General features: G+C 49.6%; 1 pseudogene; it reads right to left on the bottom strand.

The window, feature by feature from the left end:
- Positions 1-7,107: 7,107 nt before the first annotated feature.
- LOC136482905 (uncharacterized) lies at positions 7,108-7,805 on the bottom strand (annotated as a pseudogene).
- Positions 7,806-8,399: the final 594 nt, after the last annotated feature.

Here is an 8,399-nt window from a genome sequence, read left to right as displayed (position 1 = left end):
GTACGCAAGAATCGAGCCGCTTCTCTTCTGCACTATTTACTTCCAGCTCCCACACTTCATTGGCCTTGTCTTCATCGAAGTTCTCTACCCATGCTGATCTGAAGGTTATATCTGCTGGGAGCACTGCCTCAGCGTCGTAAACCATAAAGTATGGTGATACGCCGTTATTGTGACTGGGCTAGGTTCTGAGACCCCAGACCACGGCTGGTAACTCTTTGAGCCATCTTTTGGGAGCTTTGTCATTTTCTCTATACATCCTCTTCTTAAGTGCATCCAAGACATACCATTTGCCCACTCGACCTGTCCATTAGCTCTAGGGTGCGCCACCGAGACGTATTTTACTACTATGCTCCTTTCATCACAGAAGTCCCAAAAAGCGCTCCTGGTGAACTGAGTACCCAGATTAGTGATGATGCTGTTGGGTATGCTGAAGTGGTGGATGACCTGGTCGATGAACGTGATAGCCTTTTCTGAAGATGCCTGTACCAGAGGCATGTACTCTATCCACTTAGAAAATTTGTCGATCAGCACAAAGACACATGTAAATTTCCCAGGAGCCAGTTTGAAGGGCCCAATCATATCCAGTCCCCAGCATGCGAAGGGCCAAGAGGCTTGTATTGTCTAAATCTCGTGTGCTGGTACATGGATTCTCTTAGTGAAGAACTAACAACCCTCACAATGGCGGACTAGCTTCTCTGCATCGGCTACAGCTGACGGCCAATAGAAACCTACTCGGAAAGCCTTGCCAACTAGCGTTCTCGAGGCCACATGGTTACCGCAAGAACCGGAGTGGATTTGGTCCAGGAGATGTTCACCATCCTTCTGGGTTATACATTTCATCAAGATTTCCTCCTTTGCGTTCTTTCGCCACAATTTGCCTTCCACGAGCAGATACTGCTTACTGCAACGCATTAGGCGTTCATTTTCTATCCAATCAGTGTAACCGCTACCATCTATTAGATACTTGATGAAAGGTACTCTTCAGTCAGGCTCCTTAGTGGTTGGAGGTGGTTCGATGGTGTTTGACGCCGGAACCATAGCCACCAAAAGCCGGTCTGGAGGCTTGTCAACCGTGGGATCTTCCTCTTCGATGGAAGGCGTGAGTAGATCTTGAATGAATACACCATGTGGGACTGTAGCTCGGGATGACCCTAACTTTGACAGCGCATCTGCTGCTTGATTTTTGTCCCAGACCACATGTGTGTACTCGATGCCATAGAACTTGCTTTCCAGCTTTCTAATCAATTTGCAGTATGCATCCATCTTTTCAATAGTCGTATCCCAGTCCTTGTTGAGTTGGTTGATGACCAGGGCCGAGTCTCCATAGACATAGAGACGTTTGACGCCGAGCTCAACCACAATGCGCAAACCATGCAGGCATGCTTCGTACTCGGCGGCGTTATTAGACGATGGGAAGTAAATCCTGAGGACATATCGGAGCTGCTCCTTGGATGGTGACACGAAAAGGACTCCTGCTCCTGCGCCATCAATGTTGAGAGAGCTATCGAAGTACATCTTCCAATACTCGTCGGGCCCCTAAGAGGCAGGTGTGCTTAAGTCTGTCCACTCGACAATGAAATTGACAAGTGCCTGAGACTTGATTGTAGTATGGCTTGCAAATTCTAAGGAGAAAGGGCATAGCTCCATTACCCATTTAATGATGCGCCCATTCACATCCTTGTTGCGAATGATGTCTCCCAGAGGATACTCGGTCATGACCACCACCTGATATCCATCGAAGTAATGTTTCAACTTTTGGGATGTTATCAATATGGCGTAGATCAGTTTCTGGACCTGTGGGTACCTGGTCTTGGATTCATTGAGTACTTCACGGATGAAATAAATTGGTCATTGTACCTTGTAGACGTGGCTAGGCTCGTCGCGCTCGACCACCATGGTAGTGGAGACCACTCGATTAGCTACCGCAATGTAAAGTAGGAGAGTTTCATCTTCTCTAGGAGCAGTGTGGACCGGAGGTGATGTAATGTATTGTTTTAGCTATGTGAAGGCAGCGTCTGCTTCCTCCGACCACTCAAACTTCTCAGATGCTTTGAGCAGCTTAAAAAACGGTAATCCTTTTTCGCCTAATCTTGATATGAAACGACTGAGGGCAGCCATGCATCTGGTAAGCTTCTGAACATCCTTCACCTTTTTTGGCGGCTTCATGTCCAAGACAGCTTTGACTTTCTTCGGGTTAGGGCGTATGCCGTCGTGGCTGACGACGTTGCCAAGTAGTATGCCAGAAGGAACACCAAAGATGCACTTCTTTGGGTTTAACTTCCATTGGAATGTATTAAGGGCTGCAAAGGTGCGTTCTAGGTCATCAACAAGGGTATGTGCTTCCCTGGTTTTGACAACTACATCATCAACATAAGCCTCAATGAAGTCGTCTTTATCTCGTCTTTGAGGCAGGCCTGTATGGCGCATTGGTAGGTAGCCCCGGCGTTCTTGAGCCCGAACGACATGGTCGTGTAGCAGTAGGCGCCGAAAGGTGTGATGAAGGATGTCTTGATTTGGTCATCCTTTTTTAGAGTGATCTGGTGATAACCAGAGTAGCAATCGAGAAAGGAAAGCAGCTCGCAACCAGCGGTTGAATCTACAACCTCGTCTATGCGAGGTAAGCCGAAGGGGTCTTTAGGGCAGTGTTTGTTGAGATCAGTGTAATCAACACACATTCTCCATTCATTATTCTTTTTGTGTACAAGAACCGGGTTGGCTAACCACTCTAGATGATACACTTCTTTGATAAATTCGGCTACCAAAAGCCGCATAACTTCTACCCTAATCACCTCCTTTTTGTCGTGAGCGAACCGTCGTAGCTTCTGCTTGATAGGTTTGGCCTTACCATTGACATTCAAGGAGTGCTCGATCAAGTTCCGAGGTACATCAGGCATGTCAGCAGGTTTCCATGCAAACACACTCATGTTGCTCCTCAAGAACTTGACGAGCGCGTCTTCCTATTTAGGATCTAGGTTGGCCCCGATAAGGGCCGTTTTGCGGGGATCACCGTCGACCAACTGGATCACCTTGTGCTCCTTGGACTTGATGTTCTTGCGTGGAGCCTCGAGCTCTAGGATCTCCAGGTGGTCGGCTGAGGTCTTCTTGGCGTCGAGCATGGTCTTGGCCATGCGAATAGAGAGGTCGTGGGCCTCTGCTATTTTGAAGTTGTCGTCCTCATAGGTATAAGCTGCGTATATGTTGCCCCTGAGAGTTAGAACCCCTTTCTCGGTAGGCATCTTGAGCACCAAATACCTGTAGTGAGGTATGGCCATGAATTTGGTGAGCGATGGTCGACCAAGGATAGCATGGTAGGTGCCATCAAAGTCAGTGACCATGAAGTTGACGTAGTCGGTGCGGAAGTGGTCTGGGGTACCAAATTGCACAGGTAATGTGATCTGCCCGAGAGGTGTAGAGCTTTGTCTGGGAAGGACGCCCTAGAACTATGCCTCGTATGGCTTGAGATCCGCCTGAGTTATCTTCAAGGCTGGCAGACTATTCTTGAACAGTATATCGATGGAGCTGCCGCCGTCGATCAGCACTCTGTCGAACTGAACCTTGTTGATACAAGGATCAAGGACCAGGGGAAAATGTCCTAGCTTGGTTATTGCAGCCCATTGGTCCTTTCTACTGAAGGAGATCTCACGGTGAGGCCAAGGAGGGAGCCGCGGATCGGTGATGAGGTTGTCGGTGTTGGCCACGTTCAAACAGGCGCGGGCGAGCAGCTTGCATTCTTGTTTGGTCTCGATAGACACTTTGCCTCCAATGATGGTGTGGACGCAATCGGTTGGCTTGATGTACTTGTGATGGGGATCTGCTTCTTCATCATCGTTGTCCTCGTTGCGCTGTTCCCCTGCGTCGTTAGGCTTGTCGGACATATCCGGAGCCTGTTGACGCGTGTAGATAGACTTGAGAACGCAACAATTCTCCATGGTATGGTTTGACTTGAGGTGGAGCTGGCAGGGTCCTTTCAATGCTTTGGCATAGTCTTCTTCATAGTTGCGATGTCCACCACCTTTCTTAACGGCGTTGACCTCGCCGTTGTCTTCCCAAGCACGCTTGCCCCTGTAATCGTCGTAGCGATTACGCCGCTGATTATGCTGGTCACGGTGGTCGTGGGGGTCATTGCGCTGGTTGCGACGATCAAAATTGTTGTTCTGACCACGGTTGCCGTGGTAGTCGTCGTGGTGTGGGGGGTGGTCGGAGCATGGAACCCTTGTTGCTTCTTCGATGATTATCTTTTTAGCATCATCGGCATCCGCATATTTCTTGGCAGTGGCCAGGAGCGCTGTGACTGATTTAGGTCTCTTATGGAGGAGCTTGTCCCGTAGGGCATCGTGGAAGCGGAGACCAGTGATGAAAGCCTCGATTGCCTCATTGTCAGAGATTGACGGGACCTTGACGCGCATCTTCGAGAAACACCGGACGTACTCATATAGTGGCTCATCTTTCCGGTCTTGAATCCGCTGTAGATCATATTTGTTGCCGGGTTGCTCGCAAGTAGCAATGAAGTTGTCGATGAAAGCTTGCTTGAGCTCCTGCCAAGAATCAAAGTAGTTAGCCGACAAGCTGACCAGCCATTGGTGACCTACATGGCCGACAGCGACTGGGAAGTAGTTAGACATGATGTGCTCATCAGCCATGGCTGATCTACATGCGGTTTCATAGAGCATGACCCATAATTCAGGGTTCTCCTTGCCGTCGTACTTCTGAAGTTTTTCGAGCTTGAAGTTCTTGGGCCATATGACTTGGCGAAGGTGTGGAGTAAACTGCTTCAAACCCGGAGGGCCATGGGCAGTATCATATTCCATACGGCGATAGCTTTCGTGGGATGCACGATCGTTGGCTCTTTGGTTGATGCGATCGCGCAGATCGCGTCCTCCGAGGTAATGGCGGAGCTCGTTATTGCCATCATGGCGATCTCAGTTGCCATCCTGATTAACCCTACGACCGTGGTTATCGCGGCGATTATTGCGGTTGTCTTGGCGGTTGTCGTCCTGAAAGTCGTGGCGGTTGTCATCCCGACGGCGGTTGTCGTCCCGACCACCATCATGGCCACCGTTTCCGCCTTGACGGTTGTCTGATGGGTCGTTGTTGCGCGAGCCACATTGGTTGGGTGGCTGTGAGCGACTTGAGTACTGGCGGCTGTGGCTAGATTCGACTGAGACAGATGGAGCCCAGGCTTGATTTACAATCTCTGCGGTCTGGGCCATGGCAGCCGTCAGGTAAGCTTGTATATCATCACGAACTACCTGTGTTTCCGGAGTATTGGGTAGTCGTTGCATTGTTGCCATAGCAACAGCTACGTTGGTGCTTGGAATCCTAAAGACTTGCTTGTCCCCCACCCTGTCAAAAGCATTGTTAAGGTCGCGTGGCTGGACCCTTATGCGTCGGGCCTCCTCTTCTGCCTCGGCTTCAATTTGTCGGCGATTAAACCGGTCAATATTGCGTGCTTCGCATGCTAGCCTTTCTTGTTCTGTTTCGCCGATTGCCGGTGGTTCGTCATTACTGACAATATTGATCAAGTCTCCTCACCTTGGTGGGAAGGGTGGGAATCGCGGGAATCCCGGGGCATGGTTTGGGATATCCAGATCATATTCAATGTCTTCATCATCATGATGCTGGAGCTCGGTGTGAACAGAGGCCTTAGATACGATGCCAGACGAGGAGCTTGAGCCACCCTCTTGAACTGTGTGGACCGATCCTTCTTGATAATCCTCAATTCAGACCATGTTGACGAAGTTGCGCAGGCCATAGGGCTGGACCTGGTGGTTCTCCATCGAGGCTTCGTACTCGGAGGGCCGGAGACCCGTCGCAGGGGCTGGCCGGCAACGAACGGAGCGCCCTTTAGGAGTAGATGTGACCACGAGATCCGTACCAAGTCGTGCAGGACGACTGGCCTGAGCTGGTCGGGTAGATCTGTTGTGGGTTGTAGTTACCTGCTCATTAGGTTGACTTTGAATCGAACTTACCAGAGCCAGGGTTTCGGCAAGTTTGGTGCCGACCCGATCGATGGAGTCGAGCAAGTCGGTGTTGTCGATCTGCCTCCTTTTGTAGCAAGGAAGCGGACGACGGGTTGTCGACGTGGCTGAAGACGACGCTGGCATGGTCGGAGCCAGATCCACCATGGTCGGAGCCAGATCCACCGTGGTCAGAGCCAGATCCTCCATGGTCAGAGCCGTAGCCGATGCAGGTGAAGCAGTGGTCGGTGCAGATTGAATCCGCACCTCCTCCAGGGTCATGGCGATGAAGTCATCAAAGCCGGTGGTCCAGGTGATCTGGCTGATGGTGAACGTGAGGCCGTTCGGCGTAGCCATGGAACCGGGGATGATGACCATCTTGTTCGCCTAGAGAGCAGTACGCATACCCCCTACCTGGCGCGCACTGTCGATGAAATATGGTCGGCAGTCTACCTAGGGGTATGCCCAAGGTAGTAGATTATCGGCAGATAGATGCGTAAGCTACAAACAAGATGGTGACGCAAGACAGACACAAGATTTTATCCAGGTTCAGCCACCGTAAAGGCGTAATACCTACGTCCTGCGTCTGATTGTATTGCTGTATGTCAATAAGAGATGTTTTTTAGAGGGGTCCCCTGCCCGCCTTATATAGTCCGGGGGCAGGGTTACAGATCTGGAAACTAATCCTAGTCAATTACAATTGTCATAGGTGGCCGGATAAGGATTCATATTCTAACCGATCAGGATCTTGCTTGACCTCCAAATCTGCCTTGATTCCTTGCGCGGGATTCCGAACAGATTGGCCGGGCCGCGCGTTGTCTCCTAGTGGGCCAGACCCCCTGATCCGGGCCGGCCCAAGCATAGCCGTAAGGGTATAGGGGTTAATACCCCCACACTTAGCTTTCTATTCCAGTACGTGAACTCGTTTGATTAACTGCACAATATTAGAATGCAAATTATGATCAACACGAATGAAACAACAACACCTCAAAATAGTGCAGTACATGGGAACAACACACTGAAAAAGTACAATACATTGGAACAACGCACTAGATCAGTCTGAAAGTTGCAATAAATGACAACACACTAAAAAGTCGAGTACATAACAACATTGTTCATTACTAAACATGAAACTACCAAATCTAACAGACTACTGAGTGCAACGAGGCCACTTTCCCTTCCTCAAAGCATCAGGATTCTCCTCCATTGCTGTTTTCACACGGCGAACACGCTCAAGCTTCTTCTCCTTCTCCTCCCTGCGCTGAGCAGCATGCCTCATTTCACCCTCTTCTACGCACTCCTTTTCTGTTGCCTTCTCTTGGCGTCTCTTCTCCACCAACTCCTTCCGCTCCGCCTCCCACTCCTTCAATTTCCCTAGATACGACTTGTCTTTCTCGATCTCGGTGTCGATCCACTGCTCAAAATCACAAAGCGGTGGAGGGGTCTGCAAAACATGCAACTATTACACATACAACCTAATAAACCATACATGATTTCATGACACATAAAAAATATTGCGCAATATCAATTTCTCACCATCAACCCAATGCGGATCTGACGAAGTGTAGGGTCAAATGCGTAATTGTCATACATCTAGTACCTTTGCTTGTACGTTTCCTCCTCATTAGAAATCGCTACCTTACAAGGATCACCGTAGTAGCACATCGGCACTGGAACACCACAAGGTAGTGGCAAATGGGTGAATGCAGTTCCCACCAACGTCCTATTCCAAATTTTGAACAAATCAATCATAGGGTTTCCATTTCGTTCTAGGAACTCACAACAATAAACTTTACAAATCAATCCTAGGGTTTACCTTGGTTTGGAAGATTTACCACGCCTTGGCATCTCCGGAGGCCGATCTGGTCGGGAGGGAGGGAGGGGACGGTGGAGGAGGGAGATCTGGAGGGGAGAGATCTGGAGGAGGAAGAAAGGGAGTGAGGGAGAGAGGTCAGAGGGACTAAGGGAAGGAGGAGGAAGGGAGGCCCGCGCGCGGATCTGGATCCGCCCTCGCCGCGCCAGGCGGGGTGGCGCGGCAGAGCCTGTCACGTTAGCTGGTCAGCGCTCCACTGACCAGCCTCGCCGTGCTGCCATGCATGGCGCGGCAGAGTGATTTTGCCGCGCCATGCAACTAGGCGTGGTCAAAAGTGTTAGTTTTTTTTTAAAAAAAAATCAATGTTAGATTTAAAAATAGTTTTAAAAAGTGTTAAAAAAAAATTTCCCTCCTGGACGCTGCCAGCAGCGGTGTTCTTAAGTTCCAGTGATTCTTTCCTTTGCATTTTTTATTTTGTATATATTCATATGAATTTATCAGAGCCACTCAATCTATTGTTATTGCAAGATACTGGGCGTGGGCAGTTTGACACATTTGGAGCTGACATTTCTAACAGCTAAAATGTGAGTGCAGGATATGGCGACCAAGGTATATATATTTTGCAAGTC

This window comes from Miscanthus floridulus, chromosome 9 (genome assembly GCF_019320115.1).
Source record: "Miscanthus floridulus cultivar M001 chromosome 9, ASM1932011v1, whole genome shotgun sequence".
Classification (NCBI taxonomy): Eukaryota; Viridiplantae; Streptophyta; class Magnoliopsida; order Poales; family Poaceae; genus Miscanthus; species Miscanthus floridulus.
The sequence above is the reverse complement of the archived record's forward strand: the minus strand, read 5'-3'. Positions and strand labels throughout refer to the sequence as shown.